This window comes from Canis lupus, chromosome 18 (assembly GCF_048164855.1).
Source record: "Canis lupus baileyi chromosome 18, mCanLup2.hap1, whole genome shotgun sequence".
Lineage (NCBI taxonomy): Eukaryota > Metazoa > Chordata > Mammalia > Carnivora > Canidae > Canis > Canis lupus.
In genome coordinates, this window is record NC_132855.1 from 22,626,789 (window position 1) to 22,646,771 (window position 19,983).

At 41.6% G+C, this 19,983-nt stretch overlaps 1 protein-coding gene across 8 annotated transcripts in view; it reads left to right on the top strand.

The window, feature by feature from the left end:
* OSBPL3 (oxysterol binding protein like 3) overlaps positions 1 to 19,983 on the top strand; it is a 177,785-nt gene that overhangs the window by 58,215 nt on the left and 99,587 nt on the right. For 7 of the 8 annotated variants that reach the window (XR_012010850.1, XM_072783731.1, XM_072783734.1 and 4 more), the window contains exon 2: positions 7,029 to 7,160. The gene's annotated coding sequence lies outside the window, so the exon portion shown is untranslated. Of the gene's footprint in view, positions 1 to 2,086; positions 2,106 to 7,028; positions 7,161 to 19,983 lie in introns of those variants that run through there. The other variant, XM_072783729.1, reaches the window with a different exon arrangement.

Below are 19,983 nucleotides of genomic sequence, written 5' to 3' on the forward strand. Positions count from 1 at the left end.
AGGTCTACAGAGGGTGGCCTGAGTTATTACGCACTACCCAGTTCTCATGTGGGGTCGCTGTAATGATCAATCTCATAATGCATCCTATTTCTTCAGTTGTTCAATGAGTGATACACATTTGCGAAACACATTCTAAAGGCACCAAGGGGATCCATTGAAAACTTAACTTCCCTCCCATCTTGGCCACTCAGCCACACAATTCCCTGGGTGAGAATAGTTCTGTGGTTGAGGAGATTGAGGCACTGAGACTCAGCTCTCTCAAGGTCACACTGTGGCAAGTGCGGGCCTGCCTTTCTACCATCTGAGTTTGTGCTGTACCCACTGCATCCCATTGCTTCCCGTTGGAATTCCTTATAACATAGTCCAGACACTGCAGCTTTTAAGGATAGTTATTATTATTTTTAAAATGTTCTATTTTTCACCTGCATGATATCTTTTCTAGGGCCAGGCCAAACCTGTTAGTCCCTAACACAGTGTACAGAAGTTATTCTAGGGTATTTAAAAAATAAACTATATGCACAATAGTAATGATGTTAAGGGTACAGAGAGTCCATAGATGTCTTTGAGGTGCTTGCTCTGGGCAGCCTTTTGCTAGGTGTAGGACATAGTTGTAATGAAGAATGGAATCTGCATTGACTGTAGAAATATTTGAGAAGTTGCTGAAAATCACTACTTTCCACATATCTTCTTTACAAAATACATTTTTTAAAACTCAGCAATTTGGGGGCACCTGGCTGGATCACTCAGTTAAGAGTCCAACTGTTGATTTCAGCTCAGTTCATGATCTCAGGGTTGTGAGAATGAGTCCTGTATTGGGCTTCACGCTCAGTGCGGAGTCTGCTTGTCCCTTTCCCTCCCTTTGCTTGCACTCTCTCAATCTTTCTCTCTCTCTTTCTCTCCAATCAAAAATTCAGTAATGTGACTTTCTATAGGACTGTTACAATTCAACAAAGGTTAAAAAAAATCTTACAATGTGAATTCTTTGATTTGCTTTCATTTCCGGATAAGCAGACATTTACTGAAATTAGAACTTCAGAGGGGAACCTGGGTGGCTCAATTGATTAAATGTCTGACTCTTGATTTTGTTCAGGTCATGATCTCACGGTCATGAGATCAAACCCTATGTTGGGCGCCTCAGTGTGTATGGAGCCTGCTTAAGATTCTCTCTCTCCCTCTGCCCTCCCTGCCCCAACCACCTCCTGTTCACATGTGTGTTCTCTCTCTCAAAAAAATCCTGCGAAACCAAAATCAAAAAACCAAAAACTTTGGGAGAGTAGAGAAAAACCACAGACTTTCTCAACCTTAGAGGTCCTTGTGAAGAAGGATTCTTATGTCTGAATAGGAGTAGAAAGGAATTCCCACTGTGAAGCATGGCCTTGATGTGTCCACCAGTTGAGAATAGCTGGGGAATAATGGGACGAGAGAGTTCCCATCCTATTTCCTGATGCTACAATTGGGGTGCTGCCACTCTGAGCTACATTCTGAAGAGGACATGGAAGGTATTTTCCCCCTATAAGTGCCACCGTCTTTCTACTTTAAGTGCATTGTCTACTTGTCTCTGGACTAGCTTGAGTACATGATCACAAGCTAAGAGACTTTTGTGGAAGAATGTTTTGAGTTTGAAACAGCTGATTTAAAATTACCTTTTAGAACATAACCTCTCAAAAGTTGGAATTATCTGTACTTGCTCAATTTTATCCTGCTCTTTTACTACAGATGGTGGAATTCAGGCTTTTCATTAGCTTGAGGTGTTCTTTTGACTAGTGATGGGTTGGCTTGTGTGAACATGTGTGCGCACATATCTATTTTAACCTACATGGCGATATTTCTGAGAATTAAAGTTGTAGTAAATTTTTTTTTAAATGTGGATTTGAGTCATTGCTAAATGTAAAGCAGGAGTAAAGATCAAAGACCAACTGACTGTTTCAGAGCTTGAAAGTCATTTTAACATCATATCCAGATTTGGTTTTCAATCATTCTGTGAGGGTTTTAATTAGACCCTATTGCTTGTAACTAGGCCCTCGGTGATGGAAGCTGTTATTGCCTACCAACATAGAAGAATGCCTTTGAGATCTTGGAGGGAGGACCCTTTGTTTCATTTCTAGGTATGATTGTCAGCAACCTCTCAAATGAGAAGGAGTGTCCATGATCTATTCATTCATGATTTCTAGGATGACTAATGTGACAGGCGGCGTTGATACATCTTGTGATTTGTATTGGTGCTTCCATGTGTTGAAGTTGACTTTGACCTTTGACTTGACTATTTCATTCTTTCCTTTACATAGCACATATAGATTGAAAGACTTTATCAGTAGACTGATCTAGATGTAGGCTTCCATGTCGATATTATATTGTTGTTTTTAAAGATTTATTTATTTATTAGAGAGAGAGAGAGAGTGGGCATGTGCATGCACATGAGCAGGAGGGGCAAAGGGAGAGAATTTCAAGCAGATTCCACAGTGAGTGTGGAACCCTACTAGGGGCTTGATCCTATGACCAAGATCATGACCTGGGCCAAAGCCAAAGTGGTCACTCGACCAACTGTGCCACCTAGATGCCCCTGCTCATTTGTTTTTAATTGAATATGCTGTCTTAAAGCATTTTCAGAACACAGAAGAGTTCTTTTTTGAATCTGAGGACTAGATTCCAGGGTCATATATCTGATTTAACCAAAGTAGATTTACCTCATGCCAGTGGTATTTGCGGGGGAAGATGGATAACTATCTGAGTCTATTTGATTCAGAGATTATTTTTAGGAGAGGAGGATGTTTTTTATTGATATGTAATTTCACATACCACAAAATTTACCCTTTAAAATGTGTAAGTCAGTGGTTTTTTTTGTTTTGTTTTGTTTTGGTTTTTTTTTTTTAGTACAGTCACAAAATTGTGTGACCATCACTATCATCTAATTCTGGCACGTTGTTTCTTTCTCCCTGAAAGGAATACCATTCTTCCCCATTTTGCCTACTTTGAGGCCCTGGCAAACATTCCTTACTTTCTATCTCTATAGATTTGCTTATTCTGGACATTTCATATAAATGGAATTATGTAATACGTGGGCTCTTTTTTTAAACCTCTCTTCCTTCACTTAGCACATTTTCAGGGTTCATCCACGTTGTAGCATGACTCAGTGTTTTATTCCTTTTTTTTTTTAAGATTATTTATTTATTTATTCATGAAAGACACACACACACACAGAGGCAGAGACATAGGCAGAAGAAAAAGCAGGCTTCCTGTTGGGAGCCCGCCGTGGGACTTGATCTCAGGACCCTGGATCACACCCTGAGCCAAAGGCAGACGCTCAACCACTGAGCCCCCAGGCATCCCTTATTCCTTTTTTATAGATGAATAGTTTTGCATCACATGGTCTCTTAGTCAGTTTAGGCTGCTATAACAAATTACCGTAGACTGCTTGACTTGAATAGCAGGTAAATATGTATTTCTTATAGTTCTAGAGTCTGGGAAATCCAAGATCAAGGTGCCAGTAGATCTAGTGTCTGATGAGAGCCCACCTCCTGGCTGTCAACTTGCTGTATCTTCACATGGCTGGGAACAGAGATAGGAAGCAAGATTTTTTTTTGTTTTTGTTTTTGTTTTCGTTTTTTATATGGGCATTAATCTCACACAGACTCTACTCTCATGATCTAATTAACTTTCAGTGGCCCCACCTCCAAATACTATCACATTGGGGCTTAGGCTTCAATTTATGAATTTTGAAATGACAACACAAACATTCAATCTATAATGTATAGATTGTTTTTCTTGTTTATTCCTTCAGCAGTTGATAGACATTTGAGTTTTTCCACTTTTAACGTTTATGAATTATGCTGCTATGAATGAACATTCTTGTACTGGTTTTTTTCTGAACATGTTTTCAGGTCTCTTGGGTATATATACTTAGGAGTGGAATTACTGCCTCATACGGTAACTGCTTAAAATTTTGAGGAACCATCAGACTGTGTTCTAATGTATACTTTCCCACTAAAATATATGAGGGTTTCAGTTTCTCTACATCCTTGCTAATCTGCCTGTTTGTTTGCTTGTTGGTTTATTTAATTATTGTATCTACCCTAGGGGTATGAAGCGGTATTTTTTTATAGTTTTGATTTGCATTTCTCTCATGATGAATGATATTGAATATTTTCTCATGTGCTTATTGACTATTTGTGTGTCTTCTTTGGAGAAATATTTCTTCAGGTCCTTTGCCTACTTAAAAAATTGGGTTGTTTTTTATTGTTGAGTTGTAAGAATTTTTTATATATTCTGGATACTAGACCCATATCAGGTATGTGATTTGCAGATGTTTTCTGGGGCTTGATAGCACAACCCCGAGATCATGACCTGCCAAAATCAAGAGTTGGACACTCAACTGACTTAGCCACTTAGGCACCCCAAAAGTTTTTTCATTTTTGTGTTTTTTTTCTTTTATTGCTTTTGCTTTAGGTCTATTTGTATCTAATAGACTATGACCTAATTTAAGGACAGAAAATTTTCTTTTCTGTGTTTTCTTTTAAGGACTTTTATAGTTTTTACATTTAGGTTTTTGGTTTATTTTGCATAAATTTCTCTATGTGGTATGAAGTTAGGGTCCAACTTTATCCTTTGCATATGAATGTCCACTTTTTTCCAACACCATTTATTAGAAAAGACTATTCTTTCCCCCATTGAATTGTCTTGGCACCTTTGTTCATAATGAATTGACCATGTATGTGAGTTTAATTCCTGCATTCCCAACTCTGTTCCCTTCATCTCTATGTCCTTCTCTATGCCAGTACACACTGTTTTAATTTCTGTAGCTTTGTAGTAAGTTTTCAAATCGGGAAGTATGATTCTTACAAATATGTGAAGGTTATTTTTGGATGTGATGTTGATGCCCATTCTCCTACCTCACATAGTTTTGCTTATGTTTTTTCTGCCATTGTAAAGTCAAATTAGAAATGTTACTTTGAAGTGGCCATGAATTCCATTTCAGGTTGAACCTCACTATTCTTGTATAAAAGACATGAATTTGGAATCGGGCATACACAAAAGTTTGCCCACTAGCTCTGTCTCGGTTTCTTAACTGTAGAATGATGCTTAAAACCTAAGTCAAAGGATCATTCTGAGAATTAAATAACATAACGTATGTAAAAGCATCTAGCATGGTGTCTGGGAAATGACAGGTACAAAATAAATACCTGTTGCCTTTCCCATATTCTTCTCACAGATGCAAGAAAACTTTGTGCCTTATAAGATGGTTTTAAATTCTTTCCTAAAATCAGCCTTCTTCAATTTAGAAACTGTTTTCCCCAAAGTTATCATGTAAGTGAGTATTACTGAGTTTTCCAATCTATTCTGTAGTATTGTTGGTAGTGCAGTGTTTCAGACTTTGCTCATTGCTTTATCCCCACTGTCTAGAATTGTCCCTGACCAACAGTAAGTAATCAATAAACATTTTGCTTTATATATATATGTATGTGTGTATACACACACACACACACACACACACACATTAAAGAATTTATTCATTTATTCCTAAGAGACACAGAGAAAGAGGCAGAGACATAGGCAGAGGGAGAAATGGGTTCCCTGCGGGGAGCCCCATGTGGTACTCGATCCCAGGACCCTGAGATCATAACCTGAGCCAAAGGCAGATGCTCAACCACTGAGCCACCCAGGTGCCCCACTTGAGCTATATATATATTTTAAGATTCATTTATTTATTCATGAGAGAGAGAGAGGCAGAGACACAGGCAGAGAGAGAAGCAGGCTCCTCACAGGGAGCCTGATGTGGGATTCAATCTCCGGACCCCAGATGATGCCCTAAGCTGAAGGCAGACGCTCAACCACTCAGCCTGGGTGGCTGCCCCTTGAGCTATATTTTTAAGTAAGCTTACATAACAGTTGTGTAAGTACTTGATTTCTGAGATAATTTCCACAATATTTCTTTCAGCATTTTGTCCAGTTAATTTGGGATGCCTCCTTATGGAGTGCTGCTTATTTTCTCTAAATGATACTTTACTTCCCATTCAGATGTTTCCTCTTTGGGGCAATTTCAGATTGAAGTAGAAAGGATCAAGTTTGAGTATAAACTTTAGAAAGCAAGAGCGGACTGGGAATGGGGATGTTGGGTTTGGAGGAAGATGTGTGATAATGAAAGACCAGGGAGGGACTTTTAGAGAAGATTGGGTCAAACAGGGAAGCATGTTGCCAGTATTTGAGACTTGCTTTTGATTTTGTGTGATTATCATGGTTTCTTGTGGTTTCTCTAGACCAAGTCTAGACATGAAACTGTAAGCAAAGAATAACTGTTATTTACTGGCTGTTGTGAGCCTAATTTATAACCAAGAAGTGGTGCCTGTGCATGTTAAGCTACTATCCACATGATGGATAAACCTTTAAAGGTAAGAGTTCAAATAATTTCACGGACTCAGGATAATTTAGTTTTAAGGCTAGACAGGATTGTCAGGCTGAAGGAATATCGTTAATGTCACCTCAAGGAAGACATTCCATGGTCAAATAGGTTTGGAATGGATTCAATAAAATTAACAGATTTGGCATTTAACTGCAGGACTTCTCAGAGCCCTTACTATGCCAACATGTCTTCAGTAGGGAAGGTAGGAGCAGCAATCCCCAAGGTGACTGGTGTGTGGGGACTTATTTTTCCCTGCCACTAGAGAACCCTGTGGGACTGGTAGTTAGCATTTATGAATAATTATGATCTAGAGCAGCACCTTAATTTTTCAGACATGAACTCTGATTTTTTAATCTTTTTGACCTGCTATTTCTAGGGAGCCATGACTGCAGATACATAGAAGCTGATTGTGTCTATTGTGTTACTAAGAGATCTGTCCAAAAAGTAAGAGCTTAAACTAGGAGCTATAATCAAACCCCTGAAATACTGTGTATATGTATATTTAACTTACAAGATATTTTATCTTGCAAGAGCTAAATACTTATTTATTTTTAATCTGTTTTGTGTACAGCTTGGTTTTTGTGGTGTCTGATAATCCCTGATCTAATGAGTTTGTAAAATTTGATTTCTGCAGCTTTTGCTGTGATACATAGTCCTTAAGATAAAGGACAGGAAGAGGCAGGAGAAGGAGGACCCTGACCAACAAAGGCCACTGACTTCTATGGAATAAACAAAGCCCAGACAGCTACCTTGTTCGGAGTGTCAGGTAAGCTTGTGATGACTGGCATCCATTCCTAGAGTCTTGGGGTAGAGCAAACTGTATCCAGCTCCCAGTGTGGATATAGGCTACTCTCTTCCCCTCATTGTTTTTCCATTATCCTTCCCTCTACCCAAACCCCCACTCTTCCTTCTTGCTTCCATGTCTGATAGGGTTTATTTCTTTGACTTTCATTAAGAGAGAGGGGGTGAGGGGTGGGGGGAGAGTAGAGAGAGATAGAGATTGGAAGGGGACTTAGTGGTAGAGCTGTCTTCACTTCTTGTAAATGCAGTGGGTTGGTGTGTCACCACTGTGATGGAGTAACAGCGCAGATGGGATTCCCAGTGTCAGTAGTTTCCATTCACACCTATCGTTTAAATACCCAAGCACCACTGTTTGTCTTGCCCACGTTCTTGGGGCTTGCTGCCTTATCCTGTTCAATACCTGTGGGGAGGTGTGACGTAGGCAGATTCTCTAACTGGGACTATAATGTGTTTCTAACAACTAAGACAAAAGCCAGAAAGAAAGATCAGAGAATGCAGAGGACCTGCTGGAAGTATTTGAGTCAGAATCTGAGGTTGGTGGGGCTGGGGAAATAAGAGAAGCATGGATCAGGTGACTGTTTTAGGAAAATGAACAGTTCAAGTCAGAAAAGTATTGCTTTTCTTCCTTTTTTATATCAGTGATATGTGTTCCTTATGTTTAAAAATCAAGCCAAACAGGGATGCCTGGGTGGCTCAGTGGTTGAGCATCTGCCTTTGGCTCAGGGCGTGATCCTGGAGTCCCGGGATCGAGTCCCCATCCAGCTCCCTGCATGGGGCCTGCTTCTCCCTCTGCCTGTGTCTCTGCCTCTTTCTTTGTGTCTCTCATGAATGAATTAATAAGATCTTTAATAAAATCTTTAACAGAAACAAACAAAAAATCAAGCCCAACAAAGAAAGCTCAAAGGAGAAATGAAAATATTACCCCCAAAAAAATCTCAACCAAAAAATAACCAAAACAAAACAAAACAAAAACAAACCAGTGTTGACATTTGTTTCAGGCTTGCCTCTGTACCTGTAGTGAGAGAGCTGGACAGAGGGATGGCCAGATAAATGGCAGGCAGAAGTAATTGTGAAAGATTGAGCTCAAACTAAACGGAGTTTTATTTTTATTTTATTTTATTAAAGATTTTATTTATTTATTCAAGAGAGACACAGAGAGAGAGAGAGGCAGAGACACAGGCAGAGGGAGAAACAGGCTCCATGCAGGGAGTCCGACGTGGGACTCGATCCTGGGACTCCAGGATCACGCCCTGGGCCGAAGGCAGAGTTTAACCGCTGTGCCACCCGGGCTGCCCTAAATGGAGTTTTAAAAGTAAAATATTCTAGTTTATCTTACTTGAATTTAACAAAAGGAAAATAAATTGTCAATCTCCTGAAAAGCCATCTTTTATCTGAAGAGGGTTAGTTCTCTTAGCTCAGAAGAGAGATGAACACCTCCAACATTGTGGGAGTCAGAATGAGTTGCACGCACTGTAACAATGTGATAAACAATCTGAGGTCTTTACCCAGCATCCCTCCCTTGGTTTCAGATGGTTGTCACTGGTTTTATTTTTATTTTGTTAGGATTTATACTTCTAACACTCACTAGCTTTTATTCCCCTGGTTATTCCCCCAGTGCTTGAATCGTAATCCATGCACTGTTAACCGTTGGTCTTCCCCCATGGCTTGGTCATTCTCCGTCATTTAATGTTTGGTTGGGCTTCATTGTCATTAAGATTTTTTTGGAAAAGGGCTTTTGGATGCCATGTTTTCTGAGTTGCTTTTATCTTTGGAAACTATTGCCTATTGCCTTTATTTTTGAAAGACAGCCTTGCTATTGCTTTGTTGTCTTCTAAAGAGATTGTGCCAATTTATGGGCTACTAGCAATTTATGAGAACGCCTGTCATGAATTGGGAACTTTTGGGGAATGTCTGCTTGCCTGAAATAGTTATTTTAGGCAAGCAGAATTGGGTTTTTTTTTTTTTTAAGATTTTATTTATTTATTCATGAGAGAGAGAGAGAGAGAGGCAGAGACACAGGCAGAGGGAGAAGCAGGGAGCCCGACGTGGGACTCGATCCTGGGTCTCCAGGGTCACGCCCTGGGCTGAAGGCGGTGCTAAACTGCTGGGACACCGGGACTGCCCCAGAAGTGGTTATTATACTGGCTGAAATATATTTAATTTGGTAAATTGGATATCAGATTATGGAAACACTTGAATGTTGGGAGACTGGCTGTTTTCTCAGTAAACTTTTCTTTCTTTTTTTTTTTTTTAAGATTTACTTATTTATTCAGGAGAGGCAGAGACATAGGCAGAGGGAGAAGCAGGCTCCTCACAGGGAGCCTGATGTGGGACTCGATCTTGGATCCCAGGATCATGACCTGAGCTGAAGGCAGGCGCTCAACCACTGAGCCACCCAGGCGTCCCTTTCTCAGTAAACCTTTCATTTCCTTGCCAAATCTACAACTTTCCTGCAGGTCAAATGATAATAACTGGGCAGCTCCATGGAGCTGTTTCAAGGACGCTGTAAATTGTGCAGGAACCCTCTTAAAAGGCTTCTCACCTCCCCACTCTCTGTAAACAGGCACTTGGCTGGCCAAGAGTAGATTTTGTTGTCTTCTGAAGATAGTAGGAAGTGGTAAATGTTTTCATCTGACAAAAAAAAATTGACATCTGATAATTGTGTGAACTAATATTTCTTTTGTTACAAAATATGATCTTTGCCTATCACTGACTGTTGTCTTACAACTAAGCAGCCATTATCAGCCATTCCTAAATGACACATGATCTTTAAAAAAAAATATTTTATTTAAATTCAATTTGCCAACATATAGTATATAACACCCAGTGCTTATCCCATCAAGTGCCCTGCCCTCCTTAGTGCCTGTCACGCGGGTACCCCATTCCCCCACTCCTCCCCTTCTGCAACCTTTTGTTTGTTTCCCAGAGTTAGGAGTCTCTCATCTGAGCTGGTTTGTCTTCCTCTAATTTTTCCCCACTCAGTTTCCCTCCTTTCCTTATAATCCCTTTCACTATTTCTTATATTCCACGTATGAGTGAAACCATATGATGATTGTCCTTCTCCGATTGACTTACTTCACTCAGCATAATACCCTCCAGTTCCATCCACGTTGAAGCAAATGGTGGGTATTTGTCATTTCTGGTGGCTGAGGAATATTCCATTGTGTATAGAGATCACAGCTTCTTTATCCATTCATCTGTTGAAGGACATCGAGGCTCCTTCCATAGTTTGGCTATTGTGGACATTGCTGCTATGAACGTTGGGGTGTAGGTGTCCCGGCATTTCCTGTCTTGTTAATTTTCCCCATTCTCACTGGTGTGAGGTGGTATCTCATTGTGGTTTTGATTTGTATTTCCCTGATGGGACAAGTGATGTGGAGGATTTTTTCATGTGCTTGTTAGCCAATTGACACATGATCTTAATACATCTTTTTTGTAATGTTCCTCATGGATTATGAGTTGGAGGATCTGATCCTTTTATTTATTGTATTCTTAAAGATTTTATTTATTTATTCATGAGACACACAGAGAGAGGCAGAGACATAGGCAGAGGGAGAAGCAGGATCCGATGTGGAACTTGATCCCAGGACCCCGGGATCACGACCTGAACTGAAGGCAGATGCTCAACCACTGAGTCACGCAGGTGTCCCAGGTCTGATTCTTTGAAAAAAGCTAATCTCCGTACTGACATAGTTTGAGGTATCTGTTAGGTTGGGCTTATTAATAAAATTCCGCACTGACCTTATGTAGAAAACCAACAACCTGTCTCACCTTTTAATTCATTCTCGAAAAATGGGGTGGGAAAGAAAATTGCTCAGATGAGTTACTACATTTAAATTTTGGCCATCATCCTTTATGGTGATGCAGCTGCACGCCAGCCACTGACCTTTTCTAGTTGGTAGGGGTGAGAACACATCTGGAAGATTTTAGGAGGCAGGTGTGTCCTGAAGGCACTCTCACTTTGTGCCAAAGGAAAGCTAGGAGGAAATCCGTGATCTAGAATGCTGTGGTGAAGCTGTGTTGTCTAGTATGGCAGCTACCAGTCACATGGGACTATGTCCATTTAAATTATTTAAAGTTAAATAAAATTTAAAATTCAGTTTCTTAGTTGCATTGGTCGCGTTTCAAGTGCTCAACAGCCTCATGTGATGAAGAGGCCGTGGTATCCGACAGCACTGAAAATTCTATTGGCTAGCCCTGGTTTCTATGCTCATCACGATACCATGATTATCCAAGGCTCATTATAGCCTGAATGAGTTGGTCTCCTGGCTCTTTTCCCTCCTTCCCTCTGCTTTCAGTCTTTTTTCTGCTCTAACTCAGATGATGAGGCACTGCTCTCCTTATTGCCTTGTTGGTACCCTCTGGTCTCTGAGCGCAAATAGCCCACTGGGAACCCTGTGCATGGACTGGATTAGATCTTTGCACTGCAGGGTCAGCTTGACAACACTCTGGCCAAGTCTCAAGAGCTTCTCAGTGTTCTTACCAAAGAATTGAATGGTGCTAGGGATTTTGACTTTTTTTTTTTTTTTTTTTAAAGATTTACCCATTTGAGAGAGAGACACACACAGACACACACACACACACACACATACAGAGGAGGGGCAGAGAGAGAGAATCATTGAGCATGGAGCCCGGTGAGGGGCTCAATTCTGTGACCCAGAGACCACAACTGGAGCCAAAAGCACGAGTCGGACATTCAACTGACTAAGCCACCCAGGTGCCACCTGACTCTTTAGCAACATGTAAATATATCTACTTAGGACTTTTACTTCAATGCCCTTTTTTGGCTCTGGGTGTGTGTTCTTGATGGGAGAGTACAGTTCTGGGTTCTCTCCCATGACTGACCCTGTGACCTCAGTACGAATTTCTCTGTGGCCCATTTGCAAGCTGAGAATTCACTCCCAGACGCAACTTAAGCAACTGATAAATGCCAAGTGATGAGTGAGAAATTTTGTGGTCTGTGCTAAAAGGTACGTTGAAAGGGTTCTTAAGGGTTTGTTTATCTTCTCATCTTTCTCCTGTTTTCTTCTGTTGTCCCATCTGTAGTCTCATGACTACCAGGTAATACCCACCTTGATCAGCTGATTGACTCATATGCCCTGCTGTGTGCCTTATGTAAGTGACTTTCTAGGGAAGGTCTGGGGTTTGTTGACCAAGGAGCCCGCTTCTAATTCTGACCTACCTGAGTGGAGCAGGATGCTCTGGTAGGAGGAGCCTGCTGGCCTGAGGGTCAGGAGGAGGAGGAGGCACTACTTCTGACTGAACTGTCCTTCTGACCCCATGTTCTCATGCTTCCCACCTGGAGGGGAGTCTGCTAAGAGTTCCTGCCTAGTGTTACAGTTATGTGATGCTTTGTAACAACCCCAAAACTTGGTGGACTAAGACATTAACATTTCATTTATCCCTCAAATCTGCCATGTGAACAGGATTTGGGGGAGTAGCTGGAGTCCACTCCACTCTGTGTCGGTTGGGATGGTGAAAAGGTAGGGGTGGGAACCTCTGAAGACTCACTCACAGGCTTGAGAGTTAGTCAGTGGTGGCTGTCAGTTGGTGTGGGGGTGTGGCCTCAGTTCTTTTCGAAATGATCCTCCCCATGTGTTCCCTCCACATTGCCTAGCGTGGGCTTCTCACATTCTGATGGCTAAGTTGAAGACTGAGCATCCTGAGAGAGACACAACAGCAGGTGGAAGCTGTGTTACCATTTCTAACGTAGCCTTGGAGGTCACACAGCATCGCTTTGGCCATAATGACAAGCAAACTCGAGTTCAAGGGAAGGAAACATATACCCCACCAATCAGAGGAGCAGCGTTTTTGGGAATGAGATTCGCAATCTTGAGCACAAGATCTATTCGTGGCGTCATCTTTGAAAACTATGTCTTCCATACTGGGTAATGATGAATCAGAATTGGCATCAGCTCTCGCTAAACCATAAATAAGATTTGAGATCTGACCTGCGTCTAGAAACTGGGGCACTTTTCCCTTTCAGGAGAGGGTTGTCATTGCGCTGTGCCAGAGCTGGTCTGCCTTTGGGGATGAAGGTGGGGGTTGCCATTTCCATAGCACTGGGACTTCTTCGATGAGAGATGCTTGTCTGAATACAAAATAGAGTATTGAAACACCTCCAGTGTGCTCCCCTCCCTGACTCAGCCTGGGTCTGCAGTGAATGCCCAATACTGGGGACTTCACAGTGAAGAGCAGGGTTCTGACTCCTGACCATCATTTTTAAAATTAATTTGATGGAATCCAGCTAGAGTTTTGATACATTATTTACATCCCGCATTCTGACTTAGGTTTTCTTGTAATTTCTGTTCCTTATTACTTTTATAGCGCTCTCATAAGACACAAGCTTCTAAACAGGATTCATCCAGACTTAGCATTCTTACATTTGATAAATGGGGATAGTTGAGAATATTTCTTTTTCTATTTCTAGGTTAAAATAGGTTTTTGCAAAAATCTAGTAGCTAGTATAAGGGGGAAGGGGACACACAGATCATCAGTTTGATAAATAAGCTGCCATAGGCCAGGTTCTGTGCCAGTTGGAGGCAATTTAAAAAACAAAACCAAAAAAGAATAAGACGCACCTTCAAGTTGCTTCTGGTCTGTACACTACTGGAGAGAAAAAATAAGCATGGCATTGTCGACATCAGTTATAGAGGGGCTTTTATGTTTTTCTTCCCTTTTTAGCTCTAGTCTCCTGACATCTTTCTGTTCTTTAAAATCTGTTCCGCCCTTTCCATCCAATTCTCTTTATAGTTTTATTCAGCTTGCACAGTTTTAAAAGTGTTGTATGTTCATTTTCTTACAACAGTCCTTCCCCGAGGAGTAAAACTTCCCTCTATCCCTTTTTCCTCCCACCTCCATTCACTAAATTAGTGAATTCTTGCTTTCTTTCGAGACTCTTAAAAACACATTGTTTATGATTGCACCTTTAATTCCGGAAAGATGCCCCCAAACTGTCTCTCGAGAAATTTGTTTTATAGGAATTTTTTTCAGCTTCGATTCTCTGTCCTGGGGTTATTTTTGTTAAGTGCCCAAAGGAATTCAAGTGTGCACATCTGATACATTAGCCACTAGGTATTTAGTTTCTTGTTACTTGAGAAGGTTCAGGTAGCACTTATGGAGCATTATTCATGTTTACATCTAGCTTCACGTTTACAGTTTTGGCAAGACAATTAGTAGATTTTTACAGAAGATAGAGAAGTTTTTAAAATTCGTATTCACATGTCACAGTGACTCGGTTGATAGCCTTTTTAGATAAATACTGAAATGTAGCCTGTAGTTGCCACTTGTTAAAACTCTACCCTGCTTCCGCCAGCAGTTGTCAGTAAGGACAGATAACAACACCCACTGATAAAATTCAAACCACAAGATGTTATTTTAAGTTCTTGGGTGGTGCTCTCTCTTCTTACCCTTTAAACTGCTAAGTCACATCCTGCTTTGCATTTTAATTTGGTATAAATTAGATGCAGTAGACGCAGGTCTAGCATTAGATACTAAAATAAAACTTAATGCCAAAATAAAAGAGGGCAGGTCTGTGGAGTAAAGCTTGCTATCATTTCTGGATGCCAGATTTAGGGTAGTGGTTCTCAACCCTCCAGGTGCATCCAAATCACCTGGGGAGCTTTCCAGATGCCTTTCCCCGGGGCCCGGGCCTCATCCCAGAGTGCCTGGATGAATTGGCTTGGAGCAGGGCCAGACTGGTCTTTTGTAGAAGCTCCCCTGGGTGATCCTGTCATGCAGCCAGGTGCCCTCATGCAATATTTCTCAAGCCTGGCTACATGACAGGATCATCCAGGGGAGCTTCTCAACACAGGCCACCTCTTTCAAGCTTTTGCTCACAACTCCAGCCTCACTGAGCTCTTCCCTATGACTGCCCATAACCCTGACTAGATAGATATCCCACCATGAGTGGGTTCTGGCTCATTTCATCTACACACAGCTTATCTCCTTGATCAGAGTGGTTTCTTTCTTGCACTACTTTGGTAACTTAGTTTTCATCCTACAGGGTTTGACACAGCTGTGGATGCTTAGTAGGTACTTTATATATGTATATTGACTTGAATTTTCAGCCATGTAGCCATTCTCCTTTGGCTTCTTGCATTTTCATAGCCCACATCTATTCATAAGTGTTTCTTCCTCTTGAGATACAACAGGGCAAGTAAGAGTGGCTGAGCAGCAGGAGGAGGAAACTCAGGCAGTGGCTGGTGTTGCCATTCAGTCCTGGGGGGAATTGACCTGTGGACTCCTCCTCCTCCAATCAGAACACTGAAGCCATCCCACTCTAGAGTGGGTCTCAGGACCATGTGGGTGGCAAATGCAAATGAGGCAGGCTCTCCTGCTGTAGAAAATGAAGATGTGTAGATGAATGCAGTTTCTCTATGGAAAGCCTACTGAAGAATATGGGATTGTTCCAGGAGACTGTGCCCCTGGAACTGGAACACAGCAGCTTTCTGTACTTTGTCAAACTGTGAAGTCTCACTGCCAGTGTCTCAGGGGCTCCCATTTCTGGCCCAGGAAGCTAACCAGGGAAAGAGTGGTTGACACCTTCCTGGTGAGGGATACAGAGGTTACTGAAATTCCTTAATTTTAAGGCCTGCTGCCTTCTAGGACATACATTATTGACATCACACCTCTGTAACTGAGAGATCCCCAGATTAAGTAGTTTTAACAAAACTGAAGTTTCTTTCTCATGTAACTGTCCAAATACAGCGATTCCCGAGCTAGCGCAGTAACACTACTATCTTCAACCAATGGCTTTCATTTATGGATCCAGTTGTCATGGTCTCTCAGCACTCAGCAATGGGGAAAGGATAGAAAACACATGCACTTCTCTTGTTAGCACAGCTCCTACTGTACCTCATTGGCAGTACATAGTCATGACCCCCCAACCAAGCTGCAAGGTCAGCTGGAAATATAGCTTCTAATTAGATGGATGACCTTGCGCTCTACTACAACTTGGGAGTTCTTTTATTAAAGAAAGGGAGAATGGATATTAGTGAACTGTAAGCCGAGGGATGCATAATTATCTGCCAAAATATTAGATCTACCAACTATCACCTCTGTTCATTGGTTTGGCTAAAAATACACTAAGCTGTCAAAAGAAACCTCAAATGTATTTCTAGTGCTATAAAGTCATGGTAGGACACTGAAGGTCTCCAGAGGGCCATGTGGTGTTTCTACCTTTCGGGAGAAGGGAGTCCATGAGTTGGAAGACATGTAGAAAGTGGACAAGTAGCCAGAGCACAGATGGTGTTGACAAATGGGTTTGGTTTGCAGGGCAGCCTCATGGCATCTTTGCAAGCAAGCGTGTTTGCCAAGAAATTCACCAGCTTGGTCAAGAGAGTTCAACTGCAATTTAATAGCAGGGAGGTAACGTTAAGACTTGATTGGACTGGGATGCCTGGGTGTCTTAGTAGTTGAGTGTCTGCCTTTGGCTCAGGGCATGATCCTAGGATCCTGGGATCAAGTCCCACTTTGGGCTTCCTGCATGGAGCCTGCTTCTCCCCTCTGCCTATGTCTCTGCTCTCCCCCTCCTCCCCCGGCTCTCATGAATAAATAAATAAAATCTTAAAAAAAAAAGACTTGATTGGACAGAGAACAATAGGCATCACAAATGAAAGAGCGGTAACAGAGGAGAACTTTAGTAATTTGTGCAAACACCTGGGAAACAGTGTGATTATGTATCATCTGCCATTGTACAGCCTATGAAGACAGAGCAAAGTAAACATGAAATATTAAAACTTGGATATAGATAGGATCATCTGATCATCTCACCTAGAAGGTGAGGGTAGTTCTCGTGGCTGAAATATGATTCTAGAGGGGAATATTTTGCTTTAAAGAAGCAGACCTATTAATATCCAGACCTTAAAGATGAATTGCTGGGTAAGGGGGAAAAAAGCCACAGAAAGATTGTTACAGTAGGATCAATATTATAGATTGCAAGACAGAGGTTATGGATGATGCTTTCTCCCCAGAGACTATAAATCTAGAGTGGCTGCCAAATGTGCTGATAGAAGCACCAGAAGTTTTATTCTGCTAATTTCTGATAAACTCTTCACTTGTTTTGCTGACCATTTAATTTTTAAGACTGAAAAAATAATGCAAGGATTGACATCTCTGGATTTCTTTTCTGATCCAACCAAGAAGCATTGGCTAGCGATATAAAGTGACAGGAACCAGGAGAGGAAATCCCTAAAGAAGCATGGTTCTAGAAACATTTCAAGAGTTCAGACAAAAGAGAGACATGATCTCTCTCGTGGCCAAAGATAAAATGGTAAGGAGACCTCAAAAAGAAGGGATGGCTAAAATGTTCTGAAACTCGTATCAGTCTGGCTCAACAATTATTATTATCATCATTGCTACCAATCTTTGTAAGTTACTTTTCCACAGAATGTAAAGATGAGTAAAATGCAGTCCCTGAGTTAGATGTAGACCTAACATCTAGTGGTGGGTGTATGAAGAGTGAGTCAGTTACAGGACACAGAAGACATACTTTCAGAGAGCACAGGGGTTCAAAAAAGAAATAAAACCATGGGTGGGGGTGGTTTCAGAAAAGGTTTAATGGAGAAGATGACACTTGAAGTGCTCTTTGGAGGGTGGAGGACATTTTCACAGATGGAGAAGGAAACCTGGGTTCCAGGGTGCTTCACAGAGAGAGAGAGATTAGCAAAGATCAATGCAGAGTGGTATAACTGCAGGTATATTCCATACTTCAGAATACAGGGTGTACTATGTGAGCTTTTGGAGATGAAATGTAACTAATAACAGCTAAAATATAACAGAGCATGTCTGCCAGGTACCATGTCAAGTGCTTTCTATGCATTGTCTCAGTCCAGTCCATCTTCACAAAAGTTTAATACTATTATTCATTCTCTTTTCAGATGAGGCATGACTCAGAAGTTTAGTAACACACAGTGAGTGGTGGGTAGAGCTGGAGTCCAAAGCCAGCTAAATTTAACTGAAATGTGAAGGGCTTAGGATTTTTAACTAAGGGAATTTTGAGCTGAGGAGAGACACTTGGAATCTTTTGAGGAAGGTGAGCTGGGTGAGGAAAAGTAAGGTAGATTGAAGTTATGGGAGAGACCCCCAGTGGGGGTCTATGGTGGACTGGTGCTTTTGGGAATGGAAGAATGGAAATCTAGTTGGGGGTGCTGAGGTGGGTGTCAGGTCAGAGCTGGAATCTATGGTATTGAGGGATCTGGGAAAGGGAGTTGGGGTGGACCAGGAGAGGGTGGGTGTCTTGGAGTCGGGGAAGTCAGCCCAGGTGTCAGCCTGAGGGAGTGATGAGTTTGCTTTTGAAATAAGCAGTAGGCTTCATATTCCAGTGGTAAGTCCAGGCTGTGGTCTGGAGGAGGGTCAAGATCGCGGAATGGGTAGACAGCTGCCTTACAAAAGTCAGGGCCATGGGTGAGATGATCAAGAGCTAAAGCTTGTGGAAGGAAGTGGATGAACAAAACTTTAGTAAATGCCTGTGTGTTTGAGAGAGGAAAAGAGGATCCAGCAAGCCACACTTGAAAGTTAAGAGAAACGAATGAAGAGTGCTATGCAAGCATGCTAGAATAAAGTCTGCAGAACTACTGTCAGGAATGAGCTGAGGCATTCAAAAAGTGCTTAAAAGCTACAAAAACAGATTTTCAAACATATATCCAGAGCCAGATGAACAAACAAAAGTAAGCTTCTGGGTGTGGAAACTTTCTCTTCACAAAACATCAGGAGTGAAAAGAATTATTCTAATTCCACTTTTTTTCCTTCTCTGAATCTTTTTTTTTTTTAAGATTCTGTTTATTTATTCATGAGAGACACACACAGAGAGAGAGAGAGAGAGAGAGAGAGAGAGAGAGGCAAAGACACAGGCAGAGAGAGAAGCAGGCTCCATGAAGGAGCCTGATGTGGGACTCGATCCCAGGCCTCCAGGATCACACCCTGGGCCGAAGGCAGCGCTAAACCGCTGAGCCACCCAGGAATCCCCTGAATCTATATTCTAAAGGAGTAGTACTAACTGAAAATAATTGAATACACACAAGAAAAGAGAAAATTGAAGCCCAAGATAGGTGAAGGGATAGGAAACACGTACCTCGCACTGCGAAATGGGTTCTGGGTGTCAGTTCCAACCAGAACACACCAGGGGACTGAACTGATCTTCATAGAACCTCTGGGAGCAAACTGTGCTGGATGAAAGAGAATGCGATGGGTATCAGAAGCCTAAAAATGGGTATATGTTGTTAAGAATATTAGAGAAAGGAAATTCCTGAAAACTCGAGAGCAGTGGTTCTCCATCCTGGCTGCACATTGCAATCTACTAGGGAGCTTTTATCAAACTATTGCTGCCCAGGTCCTACCCCTAAATTTTCAATGAAAGAGCTATGAGGACATTGTACTGCCCCTGAGGACATTCCAACAAGCACTCAGGGCTAAGAATCAAAACTGCACACCGAGCGGTTCCAGCTGTCCACTGCAGAATTCTATAATGTAGTCTTACTAATCAAGCGAACAGTTTACATTTAGAAAGGGACTAGGTTTGGGTATACTTAAGACAGGCTGAATTATTCTAGTTTCCCCTTGTGGTTAGGCTACTGGATGGTAAAAATGAATCAAGAATGAAAAACATCACAGATGAGAGTATATCTTCCTTCTACCAGTTGACACCTGAGGATATTGGGTCACCCTCAGGTCAGGAACTTGTCCTGGGAGAGCTGCGATGGAACCATAGGTGAGATCTATGACCTTGGAAACCCCACTCAGGTGGACAATGGTGAGAATATAGTACTTCTGGAGAGGACACAGGCTGA